The sequence below is a fragment of the Amphiura filiformis genome, chromosome 7 (assembly GCF_039555335.1).
Source record: "Amphiura filiformis chromosome 7, Afil_fr2py, whole genome shotgun sequence".
In the NCBI taxonomy this organism is placed as follows: domain Eukaryota; kingdom Metazoa; phylum Echinodermata; class Ophiuroidea; order Amphilepidida; family Amphiuridae; genus Amphiura; species Amphiura filiformis.
In genome coordinates, this window is record NC_092634.1 from 41,600,169 (window position 1) to 41,617,530 (window position 17,362).

The 17,362-nt window shown below is 35.3% G+C and overlaps 1 protein-coding gene across 1 annotated transcript in view; it reads right to left on the reverse strand.

The window, feature by feature from the left end:
* The window catches only part of LOC140157183 (uncharacterized), a 36,650-nt gene extending 32,075 nt beyond the window's left edge, over positions 1–4,575 (reverse strand). Inside the window, exon 1 of the mRNA XM_072180291.1 lies at positions 4,440–4,575. The gene's annotated coding sequence lies outside the window, so the exon portion shown is untranslated. The remainder of the gene's footprint in view (positions 1–4,439) is intronic.
* Positions 4,576–17,362: the final 12,787 nt, after the last annotated feature.

Below are 17,362 nucleotides of genomic sequence, written 5' to 3' on the forward strand. Positions count from 1 at the left end.
CTCCAGATACCGGTACTTCAAGGTCGCTCATACCCCAGCCCTTAAGAAAAAACTTAATATTTGGAAAAGTTTTATAAGCAGAATGTTTTTATCTTCAGGGGACCTTTAATACATGAACATACAATATTACATACATTCGAAATTATATATGATGTTTCCATGGCAACGGTACAGGTATTAATACGGGCTGGAGTTGGGCCCTTCTTCCACTAATATAATGCAAGTGCCAGTTCCGTAAGCAGATGTGTTATAAATAGCTACAGAAAGTTGGTAATTATCAAGTAGAAGCATGTAATATGTTAGCACGAAAGTTTATTGCAGTGAAAAGCAGATTTCATGGATGAACGAAATTACTCTTTAACCCAATATTTGTGGAAGAAGGGCCCAACTCCATGGAGTTGGGCCTTTCTTCCATGAAAACCATGATTAAGACTATTTAGAGAGTGGATTTTGGCTCATCTTTCACACACAAGTGGAACAATCTGCTGGCAATAAAATACCAAGTCTAACTCATTTTTGTACAAAATTGGGAGTTGGGCCCTTCTTCCACTCAGGTATTCAATTGAATACATGAATACAAAACCCACCCAAGTCCATGGGAAGTGATTTTGAGAGAAAAACCTGTGTATCATTTTAATTCCTTCAGTTAGATTTACCTGGTCAATGTGGTAAGTTCTACGTGCAAATGAGTGGATTAACCTGTATTAGGTATGACGATTAGCATTTCAGGGACTTCGTGGTGGGGTTCATTTTAAATTTGGACTTGGGTGGTTTTTTGAATCATATACAAAGACAACAATGTTAGAACGAGATTACCACTGGTAAGATAATACAAAATAAAGCACACATGTATACATGTATAATGTTGATAAGCATTCTGCCATGTAATATAAACCACACACTTTCCTTTATTAAACCCATTTTTTTTCAAAAGTCACTCTCTAGCAATGAATGTGTTACAAGTGGACTTTATACATACTGGATTTCAATCAATGTGCTACAAGACTCAAATCATGGAATTGGGTGGTTCTTTCATATATGCTATTTTTCACATGCTCAATAGACACACAGGATGAATTTGAGTTGTTCTTTCAAACATATGACAGGCCTATGTATAGCAACAATTTCCCATGCTTAACTCAATTTAGCCAACGTATGGACTTGGGTGGGTTTTGTATTCATATATGGTCATTTTCACGGTAAAGGGTGTAACTTTGGATTTTTAACATTTTAATCCGTAGTGTTCTAATAAAGCCACAGAATTCCATAATTTTTGGCCACATAAGTCATCTAGTTAGCAGCTACCTTGGGTAGCATAATCAGCTTTGGGAGTTACTGCGTTCAGTTTTAGCAGGCTTTGAAAAACTATAAAAAACAGTAACATTTTTGTAAAACCCTGTGTTTTCTTCAGTTAGTTCATGGATAATTTTTCTTATCCTGAAAGTACAGTCATATGTTCAGTAAACACTGCCACATTAGATTTAATTGTGAACGGCCCTGTATTTTTGAGAACCGGACTTCGATATTTGTCGTTTCGGAAGCTTCATTTTCCGTTAACAATTGTTAACAAACTTTGTGGGTGTAGCTTTGGTTCATAATTCTTGGTTATTTCTTCACTTCTTCTTGATTTATAACAGTTGTTATCTTAACTTGAAATGGGTAACAAAATTAGCCGATTTGCAAGCTTTTAAAATTTTTATAAAATCTTGACTTCAAATAGCCGTTTTTCCGTTAACTTTTTGAAGCCTCCGAAACAAACTGTTCAGCAAGCTTGTGCAAATATAAATAAAAGAGCTCATCCAATCTATTTATCAAAATGTAGCAAAGTAGATCCTCAAGTCACATGTTTTTAAATCGTGGAGATATATATCACCGTTTGAAAATGGGACCCAATACAAACTTTCCGTTAACAATTGAAGCCTCCGAAACAAATGAAGCCTCCGAAACAACAGTAAACTTAATTATCATCTATGCATATCTAAATTGGTGTGTTTCATACTGATATCTGCATTGTAATTATTACTTGATATGTGCAGAATGTCATAAATTTAAAAAAAAATTGACATTATGGTTAATGTTTGAAAAATATACTGATAACTTAAAAAGCCTGTTTCGGAGGCTTCACATGCAAAAAACACCATACTTAACAAATGGGTGAAAAAATTAATGTGTGATAAATCTACAATATCTGCCGCATAGAATCATTGATTCAATACACACAAGAAAATAACAGCTTAGATGATCCCAACACTGTTGTTTTCAAAAAACTACTTCTGCAATGTTTAACAATTGTTAACATGAAGCCTCCGAAACAAAAAAAAATGACTTGCTGTGATAATTTAATTTTGTCACAACTGAAATTCAATACTTAGAAGCAAAGCATGAAAATTGGTAATTGTGATATTTTTTACCTATTTTTTATGTCAACTTGTAGTAGTTAGCTAAATATTTTACTTTTATGATCACCTGTGTTGTTAACTGAAGCCTCCGAAACACAAATCGCTTGAATTGCCAATTCTAAAAATAACTCCAATTTCTGTGAAACTTGGCTGGGAGGTTCCTTTCATCAAGTAGTATTTGTACATGAAGTTAGACATTCAAATTATTTTAGGAACCCAATTAAAACTTAAAAAATATATGTTTAAGGTTTGGAAATTTCCATTGTAAATGACACTTGATGTTAAAAATTTTCAAAACTGCAATTACAAACATAGCAAAACATGGTATAAAATTTAACTTATATCTGTTGACTTACTTTGGAATGGAATTTCACATGTATTCCAGCTTTCATGTCAAAATTTTCTGAGGTTATGTAAAATACATCTTTTCTTAGATTTTAACCAAAATGTTATGCAAATGTCAAATTTTTTATTAGAAATCAAAAGGTTTAAGCCTTGAAACATTATTTTACTTGAATTTAAGTTGCTTCTATGCATGATTTCAGTAAACAGAAACATATTTAAGTGGTTTGAAATTTTGACCCTAAAATCAAAAGTTACACCCTTTACCGTGAAAATGACCATATTCAATTATTACCGATCCTGTAGAATAATTAACTTACTCTTCAATTTCATGGAATCCCGTTGCTCAGAATTGCAAATTTATACCACTCGCTCGCTTTCGCAGAAAAGCGAAGCCTCCGGCTACCTCGTGGCACTGGGCATGACGTCATCATGGACATGTGCAAAATTTCCGACGGGCACCTTATTTATTTATAACCCGTTTTGTGATTGGTTGCAAAAACCATTAATTGCAATCGTAAGCCAATCAATGAACGCGACGGCCTTTTACGGTATAAATTAATGTGACCCGCCAGTAAAGTACGTCTAACCTGATTGGTTTACAAAACTACTTTGATAATTGCCAAGCCAGGCAGCGTGCTCGATGCTTTAAACAACCTGGTCGTAGAGGTGGTTTTGGTACAATTACCGAATAGGGTGCAACTTGCTAGACTTTGTTTGAGTCCAGTCCTCATTTACGGGGTTAGGGTTTAGGGTTGGGGTAGGGCAGTCTTGTAATAAGACTAGTAGAGTTGCACCCTATTCGGCAATCGCTCCGAGGTTTTCGAGAGGCAGATTGATGTGGACTCGTGGTGATCCAGCGATCGAGTATAAATTCAGCATGACTTCTGCTCTTGCAGGTGCAATAACAATACATGGACACAATCACTGACATTTACACAACGAAATAATGAATTATTTATGACATGCATGTGCTGGATTTTACGATCGAGGTAAGGTTTTCGGCCTGTCCCTGCGTGAATATCGTTAGTTTTCAGCATCAAAGATACTTGCGATGACCAGTTTTTTGCAGACACTTTGATAACAGGTAACTTTTATAGGTCATAGGGTAGAAACGATTGTTGTACAATTGTACGAAAATGTACATTTTGTTATAGGCCTAAAATGTTTACAAAAATATATTGGTCCACACGTTGTGCATGTATTCAGTTGTTCGACGTATACTAGCTCGAGATACTCTAGCTAAAATACAGGTTTACATTTACTATCTTACATTATCTTGCTGTATTTCAGCTAGAGCGCCAGACGACAAGCTTGCCTTCAGGGTTTTTTTGGTGTACATTACTGGTACGTAAGATGAAGAAGAAACCCGCCTCGGAGCCCGCCGTACTCATTTCATTGTACTTATTGCAATTTGCCTCCATATATTACGTTATGCCTGGTCGAGCACCCTCACAGACCCGAACGTAATCAACACAAAGCTTTTGTGAGGATTAGTGAGTGGATAAGAAATGGACAGCGGAGGATACGAAGGACACGCCGATTGTTAGTTGTCAATCATGAATTGCCGCAACGTTTTAATATTATACTACATGGCATTCCGCAACCGCCAATGGTTAATTCATAAATCGGGGCTACTAACACTAGTAACAGGTCTTTAGATACAAATAACAGAAACAATCCACTGTATCCACATACCGTTTATCATATCCAAATGGTACATACAAAGGCAATGCGCGAAAATTGAAAGATATTCAAGATATTCCATACAAACCGGATAGAACACAGTCAAAATAGGACGGGTATTAAACGTATACATGTTGGAGCAAACAAAAAGAGGAGAGCGTGGCCTAGCGGTTAAGGCATAGGACTGTGAACCCAAAGGTCAAGGGTTCGAATCCCAGGTCCGGCTCTTTGTGTCCTTGAGCAAGACACTTCACTCTACTTGCTTAGTGCTTCGGAGGGCACTTTAAGCTGTCGGTCCTGTACATGCATATTTTCTCACATTAATGTAGTGTGCACGTTAAAGAACGTCACAGGCTATTCGAAAAGAGCAGGGGATCATCCCGGTCATGTTGACTGTACTTCAAAATACACTCATCTACTCTAGGTTCCAGAGTAAAAAATAAGTACAGCTTGTCTGTACGCAGTGCGACAATACTCATACATATGAGGGAGGCACTTATAAGGAAGAAGAAGAAGAAGGGGGCACACCACTAAATCAATGCGCCATTTGTGTAACCCTAATGAGTTCCGGTAAAAAACAGAAACTTTTTGAGGTATTTTGGGCTGGTCTGTAGACTTATTAATCAGAAAGAGTGGCGAATTATAGCTTAAATAAAAGTGTAAAGCCTATACATAAATTTGAGTCGCCAAAAAAGTCGCATTTTTATAATTATTGAGAAAATAGGTCCGCGAATTAAAAAATGGCAGAATCGGGTTTGCAGTCTTGAGAGCATGTCAAAAACAGTGAGGGCGCTGTTCGCGGCCTCCTAGCGGGAAAACGAGATGGAAGAACCCCCATACATTGAAACATATGTTAAACTTTCATCGATTTGCAATCGACTGGTCATCATAAAATATTTTAAAACGAGCCCAAAAGGCCTCAAAATGAGCAAAGAAAACCGGTGTTTTTACACGTGTTTCAATGGGAAGATTATTTAGTGGTGTGCGCCCTTCGAAGGGCCTAGGCGTAAAATCGTGCTCTTGAGAGATTCAGCCAAAATTGAAGTTGGCTTTCTATTAATGTGCGGTTTTTTAAATTATATAGATATTTTTTATGTTAGTGAATATATTTAATGCGTTTTAGACGCAAGTCGCGCTAAGTTTATTCTCTCAGAGGCCTTCAAAGTTAAAGAAACTGTCAAAATTGTGAGAAAACTAATATTTCTCAGATTTGAAGCAAAATTGTCTTAAGGTGACAAATCGGCACAAGTCTTTAAACCTCTCAAATCTTAATTATTTTATAGGGGGGTGATTGTTGTAAAATCATTAATATATAGACCTTTGCCATTATGAAACCTAATTTCTTTTCATTTTAAAGCGGTTTTTAGCAGATAAACGGTCTAAAACTATATGTTGAGAATTGGTATTTAATGCAAATCTAGGGTAATAAGCACAAATGGTCAAAATGTTGAAAATGTGCACATTTTTGGAATGCACCATGTATCTTTGATAGGACATTTCTCTTGATGTGGATATCACAGAGCACTCAAACCTTGAGTGTTTTACTCAAAACATTTTATATTTCAAGAAAAATATAAAAAATTCGATTTTATGAACATCATTATTTCTTTAAGGGGGCACACCACTAAATCAATGCGCCATTTGTGTAACCCTAATGAGTTCCGGTAAAAAACAGAAACTTTTTGAGGTATTTTGGGCTGGTCTGTAGACTTATTAATCAGAAAGAGTGGCGAATTATAGCTTAAATAAAAGTGTAAAGCCTATACATAAATTTGAGTCGCCAAAAAGTCGCATTTTTATAATTATTGAGAAAATAGGTCCGCGAATTAAAAAATGGCAGAATCGGGTTTGCAGTCTTGAGAGCATGTCAAAAACAGTGAGGGCGCTGTTCGCGGCCTCCTAGCGGGAAAACGAGATGGAAGAACCCCCATACATTGAAACATATGTTAAACTTTCATCGATTTGCAATCGACTGGTCATCATAAAATATTTTAAAACGAGCCCAAAAGGCCTCAAAATGAGCAAAGAAAACCGGTGTTTTTACACGTGTTTCAATGGGAAGATTATTTAGTGGTGTGCGCCCTTCGAAGGGCCTAGGCGTAAAATCGTGCTCTTGAGAGATTCAGCCAAAATTGAAGTTGGCTTTCGATTAAATTGCGGTTTTTGATTTATATAGATATTTTTTATGTTAGTGAATATATTTAATGCGTTTTAGACGCAAGTCGCGCTAAGTTTATTCTCTCAGAGGCCTTCAAAGTTAAAGAAACTGTCAAAGATTGTGAGAAAACTAATATTTCTCAGATTTGAAGCAAAATTGTCTTAAGGTGACAAATCGGCACAAGTCTTTAAACCTCTCAAATCTTAATTATTTTATAGGGGGGTGATTGTTGTAAAATCATTAATATATAGACCTTTGCCATTATGAAACCTAATTTCTTTTCATTTTAAAGTGGTTTTAGCAGATAAACGGTCTAAAACTATATGTTGAGAATTGGTATTTAATGCAAATCTAGGGTAATAAGCACAAATGGTCAAAATGTTGAAAATGTGCACATTTTTGGAATGCACCATGTATCTTTGATAGGACATTTCTCTTGATGTGGATGTCACAGAGCACTCAAACCTTGAGTGTTTTACTCAAAAAATTTATATTTCAAGAAAAATATAAAAAAATTCGATTTTATGAACATCATTATTTCTTGAAGGGGGCACACCACTAAATCAATGCGCCATTTGTGTAACCCTAATGAGTTCCGGTAAAAAACAGAAACTTTTTGAGGTATTTTGGGCTGGTCTGTAGACTTATTAATCAGAAAGAGTGGCGAATTATAGCTTAAATAAAAGTGTAAAGCCTATACATAAATATGAGAAGAAAAAAAAGTCGCATTTTTATAATTATTGAGAAAATAGGTCCGCGAATTAAAAATGGCAGAATCGGGTTTGCAGTCTTGAGAGCATGTCAAAAACAGTGAGGGCGCTGTTCGCGGCCTCCTAGCGGGAAAACGAGATGGAAGAACCCCATACATTGAAACATATGTTAAACTTTCATCGATTTGCAATCGACTGGTCATCATAAAATATTTTAAAACGAGCCCAAAAGGCCTCAAAATGAGCAAAGAAAACCGGTGTTTTTACACGTGTTTCAATGGGAAGATTATTTAGTGGTGTGCGCCCTTCGAAGGGCCTAGGCGTAAAATCGTGCTCTTGAGAGATTCAGCCAAAATTGAAGTTGGCTTTCGATTAAATTGCGGTTTTTGATTTATATAGATATTTTTATGTTAGTGAATATATTTAATGCGTTTTAGACGCAAGTCGCGCTAAGTTTATTCTCTCAGAGGCCTTCAAAGTTAAAGAAACTGTCAAAATTGTGAGAAAACTAATATTTCTCAGATTTGAAGCAAAATTGTCTTAAGGTGACAAATCGGCACAAGTCTTTAAACCTCTCAAATCTTAATTATTTTATAGGGGGGTGATTGTTGTAAAATCATTAATATATAGACCTTTGCCATTATGAAACCTAATTTCTTTTCATTTTAAAGCGGTTTTTCGCAGATAAACGGTCTAAAACTATATGTGGAGAATTGGTATTTAATGCAAATCTAGGGTAATAAGCACAAATGGTCAAAATTTTGAAAATGTGCACATTTTTGAATGCACCATGTATCTTTGATAGGACATTTCTCTTGATGTGGATGTCACAGAGCACTCAAACCTTGAGTGTTTTACTCAAAAAATTTATATTTCAAGAAAAATATAAAAAATTCGATTTTATGAACATCATTATTTCTTGAAGGGGCACACCACTAAATCAATGCGCCATTTGTGTAACCCTAATGAGTTCCGGTAAAAAACAGAAACTTTTTGAGGTATTTTGGGCTGGTCTGTAGACTTATTAATCAGAAAGAGTGGCGAATTATAGCTTAAATAAAAGTGTAAAGCCTATACATAAATTTGAGTCGCCAAAAAGTCGCATTTTTATAATTATTGAGAAAATAGGTCCGCGAATTAAAAAATGGCAGAATCGGGTTTGCAGTCTTGAGAGCATGTCAAAAACAGTGAGGGCGCTGTTCGCGGCCTCCTAGCGGGAAAACGAGATGGAAGAACCCCATACATTGAAACATATGTTAAACTTTCATCGATTTGCAATCGACTGGTCATCATAAAATATTTTAAAACGAGCCCAAAAGGCCTCAAAATGAGCAAAGAAAACCGGTGTTTTTACACGTGTTTCAATGGGAAGATTATTTAGTGGTGTGCGCCCTTCGAAGGGCCTAGGCGTAAAATCGTGCTCTTGAGAGATTCAGCCAAAATTGAAGTTGGCTTTCGATTAAATTGCGGTTTTTGATTTATATAGATATTTTTATGTTAGTGAATATATTTAATGCGTTTTAGACGCAAGTCGCGCTAAGTTTATTCTCTCAGAGGCCTTCAAAGTTAAAGAAACTGTCAAAATTGTGAGAAAACTAATATTTCTCAGATTTGAAGCAAAATTGTCTTAAGGTGACAAATCGGCACAAGTCTTTAAACCTCTCAAATCTTAATTATTTTATAGGGGGGTGATTGTTGTAAAATCATTAATATATAGACCTTTGCCATTATGAAACCTAATTTCTTTTCATTTTAAAGCGGTTTTTAGCAGATAAACGGTCTAAAACTATATGTTGAGAATTGGTATTTAATGCAAATCTAGGGTAATAAGCACAAATGGTCAAAATGTTGAAAATGTGCACATTTTTGGAATGCACCATGTATCTTTGATAGGACATTTCTCTTGATGTGGATGTCACAGAGCACTCAAATCTTGAGTGTTTTACTCAAAAAATTTTAGAAAGGAAGAAAACTATAACATAATTCGGTCTTATGAACTACATATCTCATTAAAGGGAGCACACAACTAAATCAAAGCGCCATTTGGGTACCCCTAATGAGTTCCGGTAAAAAACAGAAACTTTTTGAGGTATTTTGGGCTGGTCTGTAGACTTATTAATCAGAAAGAGTGGCGAATTATAGCTTAAATAAAAGTGTAAAGCCTATACATAAATTTGAGTCGCCAAAAAGTCGCATTTTATAATTATTGAGAAAATAGGTCCGCGAATTAAAAAATGGCAGAATCGGGTTTGCAGTCTTGAGAGCATGTCAAAACAGTGAGGGCGCTGTTCGCGGCCTCCTAGCGGGAAAACGAGATGGAAGAACCCCCATACATTGAAACATATGTTAAACTTTCATCGATTTGCAATCGACTGGTCATCATAAAATATTTTAAAACGAGCCCAAAAGGCCTCAAAATGAGCAAAGAAAACCGGTGTTTTTACACGTGTTTCAATGGGAAGATTATTTAGTGGTGTGCGCCCTTCGAAGGGCCTAGGCGTAAAATCGTGCTCTTGAGAGATTCAGCCAAAATTGAAGTTGGCTTTCGATTAAATTGCGGTTTTTTGTTTTATTTTGATAGTTTTTATGTTAGTGAATATATTTAATGCGTTTTTGATGCAAGTCGCGCTAAGTTTATTCTCTCAGAGGCCTTCAAAGTTAAAAAAAAAAAAAAAAATTGTGAGAAAACTAATATTTCTCAGATTTGAAGCAAAATTGTCTTAAGGTGACAAATCGGCACAAGTCTTTAAACCTCTCAAATCTTAATTATTTTATAGGGGGGGTGATTGTTGTAAAATCATTAATATATAGACCTTTGCCATTATGAAACCTAATTTCTTTTCATTTTAAAGCGGTTTTTAGCAGATAAACGGTCTAAAACTATATGTTGAGAATTGGTATTTAATGCAAATCTAGGGTAATAAGCACAAATGGTCAAAATTTTGAAAATGTGCACATTTTGGAATGCACCATGTATCTTTGATAGGACATTTCTCTTGATGTGGATGTCACAGAGCACTCAAACCTTGAGTGTTTTACTCAAAAAATTTATATTTCAAGAAAAATATAAAAAAATTCTATTTTATGAACATCATTATTTCTTGAAGGGGGCACACCACTAAATCAATGCGCCATTTGTGTAACCCTAATGAGTTCCGGTAAAAAACAGAAACTTTTGAGGTATTTTGGGCTGGTCTATAGACATATAGACCAGAAAGAGTGGCGAATTATAGCTTAAATAAAAGTGTAAAGCCTATACATAAATTTGAGTCGCCAAAAAGTCGCATTTTATAATTATTGAGAAAATAGGTCCGCGAATTAAAAAATGGCAGAATCGGGTTTGCAGTCTTGAGAGCATGTCAAAAACAGTGAGGGCGCTGTTCGCGGCCTCCTAGCGGGAAAACGAGATGGAAGAACCCCATACATTGAAACATATGTTAAACTTTCATCGATTTGCAATCGACTGGTCATCATAAAATATTTTAAAACGAGCCCAAAAGGCCTCAAAATGAGCAAAGAAAACCGGTGTTTTTACACGTGTTTCAATGGGAAGATTATTTAGTGGTGTGCGCCCTTCGAAGGGCCTAGGCGTAAAATCGTGCTCTTGAGAGATTCAGCCAAAATTGAAGTTGGCTTTCGATTAAATTGCGGTTTTTTGATTTATATAGATATTTTTATGTTAGTGAATATATTTAATGCGTTTTAGACGCAAGTCGCGCTAAGTTTATTCTCTCAGATGCCTTCAAAGTTAAAGAAACTGTCAAAAATTGTGAGAAAACTAATATTTCTCAGATTTGAAGCAAAATTGTCTTAAGGTGACAAATCGGCACAAGTCTTTAAACCTCTCAAATCTTAATTATTTTATAGGGGGGTGATTGTTGTAAAATCATTAATATATAGACCTTTGCCATTATGAAACCTAATTTCTTTTCATTTTAAAGCGGTTTTTAGCAGATAAACGGTCTAAAACTATATGTTGAGAATTGGTATTTAATGCAAATCTAGGGTAATAAGCACAAATGGTCAAAATGTTGAAAATGTGCACATTTTTGGAATGCACCATGTATCTTTGATAGGACATTTCTCTTGATGTGGATGTCACAGAGCACTCAAACCTTGAGTGTTTTACTCAAAAAATTTATATTTCAAGAAAAATATAAAAAATTCGATTTTATGAACATCATTATTTCTTGAAGGGGCACACCACTAAATCAATGCGCCATTTGTGTAACCCTAATGAGTTCCGGTAAAAACAGAAACTTTTTGAGGTATTTTGGGCTGGTCTGTAGACTTATTAATCAGAAAGAGTGGCGAATTATAGCTTAAATAAAAGTGTAAAGCCTATACATAAATTTGAGTCGCCAAAAAGTCGCATTTTATAATTATTGAGAAAATAGGTCCGCGAATTAAAAATGGCAGAATCGGGTTTGCAGTCTTGAGAGCATGTCAAAAACAGTGAGGGCGCTGTTCGCGGCCTCCTAGCGGGAAAACGAGATGGAAGAACCCCCATACATTGAAACATATGTTAAACTTTCATCGATTTGCAATCGACTGGTCATCATAAAATATTTTAAAACGAGCCCAAAAGGCCTCAAAATGAGCAAAGAAAACCGGTGTTTTTACACGTGTTTCAATGGGAAGATTATTTAGTGGTGTGCGCCCTTCGAAGGGCCTAGGCGTAAAATCGTGCTCTTGAGAGATTCAGCCAAAATTGAAGTTGGCTTTCGATTAAATTGCGGTTTTTGATTTATATAGATATTTTTATGTTAGTGAATATATTTAATGCGTTTTAGACGCAAGTCGCGCTAAGTTTATTCTCTCAGAGGCCTTCAAAGTTAAAGAAACTGTCAAAATTGTGAGAAAACTAATATTTCTCAGATTTGAAGCAAAATTGTCTTAAGGTGACAAATCGGCACAAGTCTTTAAACCTCTCAAATCTTAATTATTTTATAGGGGGGTGATTGTTGTAAAATCATTAATATATAGACCTTTGCCATTATGAAACCTAATTTCTTTTCATTTTAAAGCGGTTTTTAGCAGATAAACGGTCTAAAACTATATGTTGAGAATTGGTATTTAATGCAAATCTAGGGTAATAAGCACAAATGGTCAAAATTTTGAAAATGTGCACATTTTTGGAATGCACCATGTATCTTTGATAGGACATTTCTCTTGATGTGGATGTCACAGAGCACTCAAACCTTGAGTGTTTTACTCAAAAATTTATATTTCAAGAAAAATATAAAAAATTCGATTTTATGAACATCATTATTTCTTGAAGGGGCACACCACTAAATCAATGCGCCATTTGTGTAACCCTAATGAGTTCCGGTAAAAAACAGAAACTTTTTGAGGTATTTTGGGCTGGTCTGTAGACTTATTAATCAGAAAGAGTGGCGAATTATAGCTTAAATAAAAGTGTAAAGCCTATACATAAATTTGAGTCGCCAAAAAAGTCGCATTTTTATAAATTATAGAGAAAATAGGTCCGCGAATTAAAAAATGGCAGAATCGGGTTTGCAGTCTTGAGAGCATGTCAAAAACAGTGAGGGCGCTGTTCGCGGCCTCCTAGCGGGAAAACGAGATGGAAGAACCCCATACATTGAAACATATGTTAAACTTTCATCGATTTGCAATCGACTGGTCATCATAAAATATTTTAAAACGAGCCCAAAAGGCCTCAAAATGAGCAAAGAAAACCGGTGTTTTTACACGTGTTTCAATGGGAAGATTATTTAGTGGTGTGCGCCCTTCGAAGGGCCTAGGCGTAAAATCGTGCTCTTGAGAGATTCAGCCAAAATTGAAGTTGGCTTTCGATTAAATTGCGGTTTTTGATTTATATAGATATTTTTATGTTAGTGAATATATTTAATGCGTTTTAGACGCAAGTCGCGCTAAGTTTATTCTCTCAGAGGCCTTCAAAGTTAAAGAAACTGTCAAAAATTGTGAGAAAACTAATATTTCTCAGATTTGAAGCAAAATTGTCTTAAGGTGACAAATCGGCACAAGTCTTTAAACCTCTCAAATCTTAATTATTTTATAGGGGGGTGATTGTTGTAAAATCATTAATATATAGACCTTTGCCATTATGAAACCTAATTTCTTTTCATTTTAAAGCGGTTTTAGCAGATAAACGGTCTAAAACTATATGTTGAGAATTGGTATTTAATGCCAATCTAGGGTAATAAGCACAAATGGTCAAAATGTTGAAAATGTGCACATTTTGGAATGCACCATGTATCTTTGATAGGACATTTCTCTTGATGTGGATGTCACAGAGCACTCAAACCTTGAGTGTTTTACTCAAAAATTTATATTTCAAGAAAAATATAAAAAAATTCGATTTTATGAACATCATTATTTCTTGAGGGGGGCACACCACTAAATCAATGCGCCATTTGTGTAACCCTAATGAGTTCCGGTAAAAAACAGAAACTTTTTGAGGTATTTTGGGCTGGTCTGTAGACTTATTAATCAGAAAGAGTGGCGAATTATAGCTTAAATAAAAGTGTAAAGCCTATACATAAATTTGAGTTGCCAAAAAAGTCGCATTTTTATAATTATTGAGAAAATAGGTCCGCGAATTAAAAAATGGCAGAATCGGGTTTGCAGTCTTGAGAGCATGTCAAAAACAGTGAGGGCGCTGTTCGCGGCCTCCTAGCGGAAAAACGAGATGGAAGAACCCCATACATTGAAACATATGTTAAACTTTCATCGATTTGCAATCGACTGGTCATCATAAAATATTTTAAAACGAGCCCAAAAGGCCTCAAAATGAGCAAAGAAAACCGGTGTTTTTACACGTGTTTCAATGGGAAGATTATTTAGTGGTGTGCGCCCTTCGAAGGGCCTAGGCGTAAAATCGTGCTCTTGAGAGATTCAGCCAAAATTGAAGTTGGCTTTCGATTAAATTGCGGTTCTTTGATTTATATAGATATTTTTTATGTTAGTGAATATATTTAATGCGTTTTAGACGCAAGTCGCGCTAAGTTTATTCTCTCAGTGGCCTTCAAAGTTAAAGAAACTGTCAAAATTGTGAGAAAACTAATATTTCTCAGATTTGAAGCAAAATTGTCTTAAGGTGACAAATCGGCACAAGTCTTTAAACCTCTCAAATCTTAATTATTTTATAGGGGGGTGATTGTTGTAAAATCATTAATATATAGACCTTTGCCATTATGAAACCTAATTTCTTTTCATTTTAAAGCGGTTTTTAGCAGATAAACGGTCTAAAACTATATGTTGAGAATTGGTATTTAATGCAAATCTAGGGTAATAAGCACAAATGGTCAAAATTTTGAAAATGTGCACATTTTTGGAATGCACCATGTATCTTTGATAGGACATTTCTCTTGATGTGGATGTCACAGAGCACTCAAACCTTGAGTGTTTTACTCAAAACATTTTATATTTCAAGAAAAATATAAAAAATTCGATTTTATGAACATCATTATTTCTTGAAGGGGCACACCACTAAATCAATGCGCCATTTGTGTAACCCTAATGAGTTCCGGTAAAAAACAGAAACTTTTTGAGGTATTTTGGGCTGGTCTGTAGACTTATTAATCAGAAAGAGTGGCGAATTATAGCTTAAATAAAAGTGTAAAGCCTATACATAAATTTGAGTCGCCAAAAAAAAGTCGCATTTTATAATTATTGAGAAAATAGGTCCGCGAATTAAAAATGGCAGAATCGGGTTTGCAGTCTTGAGAGCATGTCAAAAACAGTGAGGGCGCTGTTCGCGGCCTCCTAGCGGAAAACGAGATGGAAGAACCCCCATACATTGAAACATATGTTAAACTTTCATCGATTTGCAATCGACTGGTCATCATAAAATATTTTAAAACGAGCCCAAAAGGCCTCAAAATGAGCAAAGAAAACCGGTGTTTTTACACGTGTTTCAATGGGAAGATTATTTAGTGGTGTGCGCCCTTCGAAGGGCCTAGGCGTAAAATCGTGCTCTTGAGAGATTCAGCCAAAATTGAAGTTGGCTTTCGATTAAATTGCGGTTTTTGATTTATATAGATATTTTTTATGTTAGTGAATATATTTAATGCGTTTTAGACGCAAGTCGCGCTAAGTTTATTCTCTCAGAGGCCTTCAAAGTTAAAGAAACTGTCAAAAATTGTGAGAAAACTAATATTTCTCAGATTTGAAGCAAAATTGTCTTAAGGTGACAAATCGGCACAAGTCTTTAAACCTCTCAAATCTTAATTATTTTATAGGGGGGTGATTGTTGTAAAATCATTAATATATAGACCTTTGCCATTATGAAACCTAATTTCTTTTCATTTTAAAGCGGTTTTTAGCAGATAAACGGTCTAAAACTATATGTTGAGAATTGGTATTTAATGCAAATCTAGGGTAATAAGCACAAATGGTCAAAATGTTGAAAATGTGCACATTTTTGAATGCACCATGTATCTTTGATAGGACATTTCTCTTGATGTGGATGTCACAGAGCACTCAAACCTTGAGTGTTTTACTCAAAAATTTATATTTCAAGAAAAATATAAAAAAATTCGATTTTATGAACATCATTATTTCTTGAAGGGGCACACCACTAAATCAATGCGCCATTTGTGTAACCCTAATGAGTTCCGGTAAAAACAGAAACTTTTTGAGGTATTTTGGGCTGGTCTGTAGACTTATTAATCAGAAAGAGTGGCGAATTATAGCTTAAATAAAAGTGTAAAGCCTATACATAAATTTGAGTCGCCAAAAAGTCGCATTTTATAATTATTGAGAAAATAGGTCCGCGAATTAAAAATGGCAGAATCGGGTTTGCAGTCTTGAGAGCATGTCAAAAACAGTGAGGGCGCTGTTCGCGGCCTCCTAGCGGGAAAACGAGATGGAAGAACCCCATACATTGAAACATATGTTAAACTTTCATCGATTTGCAATCGACTGGTCATCATAAAATATTTTAAAACGAGCCCAAAAGGCCTCAAAATGAGCAAAGAAAACCGGTGTTTTTACACGTGTTTCAATGGGAAGATTATTTAGTGGTGTGCGCCCTTCGAAGGGCCTAGGCGTAAAATCGTGCTCTTGAGAGATTCAGCCAAAATTGAAGTTGGCTTTCGATTAAATTGCGGTTTTTGATTTATATAGATATTTTTTATGTTAGTGAATATATTTAATGCGTTTTAGACGCAAGTCGCGCTAAGTTTATTCTCTCAGAGGCCTTTAAAGTTAAAAAAAAAGAAAAAAATTGTGAGAAAACTAATATTTCTCAGATTTGAAGCAAAATTGTCTTAAGGTGACAAATCGGCACAAGTCTTTAAACCTCTCAAATCTTAATTATTTTATAGGGGGGTGATTGTTGTAAAATCATTAATATATAGACCTTTGCCATTATGAAACCTAATTTCTTTTCATTTTAAAGCGGTTTTAGCAGATAAACGGTCTAAAACTATATGTTGAGAATTGGTATTTAATGCAAATCTAGGGTAATAAGCACAAATGGTCAAAATGTTGAAAATGTGCACATTTTTGGAATGCACCATGTATCTTTGATAGGACATTTCTCTTGATGTGGATGTCACAGAGCACTCAAACCTTGAGTGTTTTACTCAAAACATTTTATATTTCAAGAAAAATATAAAAAAATTCGATTTTATGAACATCATTATTTCTTGAAGGGGCACACCACTAAATCAATGCGCCATTTGTGTAACCCTAATGAGTTCCGGTAAAAAACAGAAACTTTTTGAGGTATTTTGGGCTGGTCTGTAGACTTATTAATCAGAAAGAGTGGCGAATTATAGCTTAAATAAAAGTGTAAAGCCTATACATAAATTTGAGTCGCCAAAAAAGTCGCATTTTTATAATTATTGAGAAAATAGGTCCGCGAATTAAAAATGGCAGAATCGGGTTTGCAGTCTTGAGAGCATGTCAAAAACAGTGAGGGCGCTGTTCGCGGCCTCCTAGCGGGAAAACGAGATGGAAGAACCACCATACATTGAAACATATGTTAAACTTTCATCGATTTGCAATCGACTGGTCATCATAAAATATTTTAAAACGAGCCCAAAAGGCCTCAAAATGAGCAAAGAAAACCGGTGTTT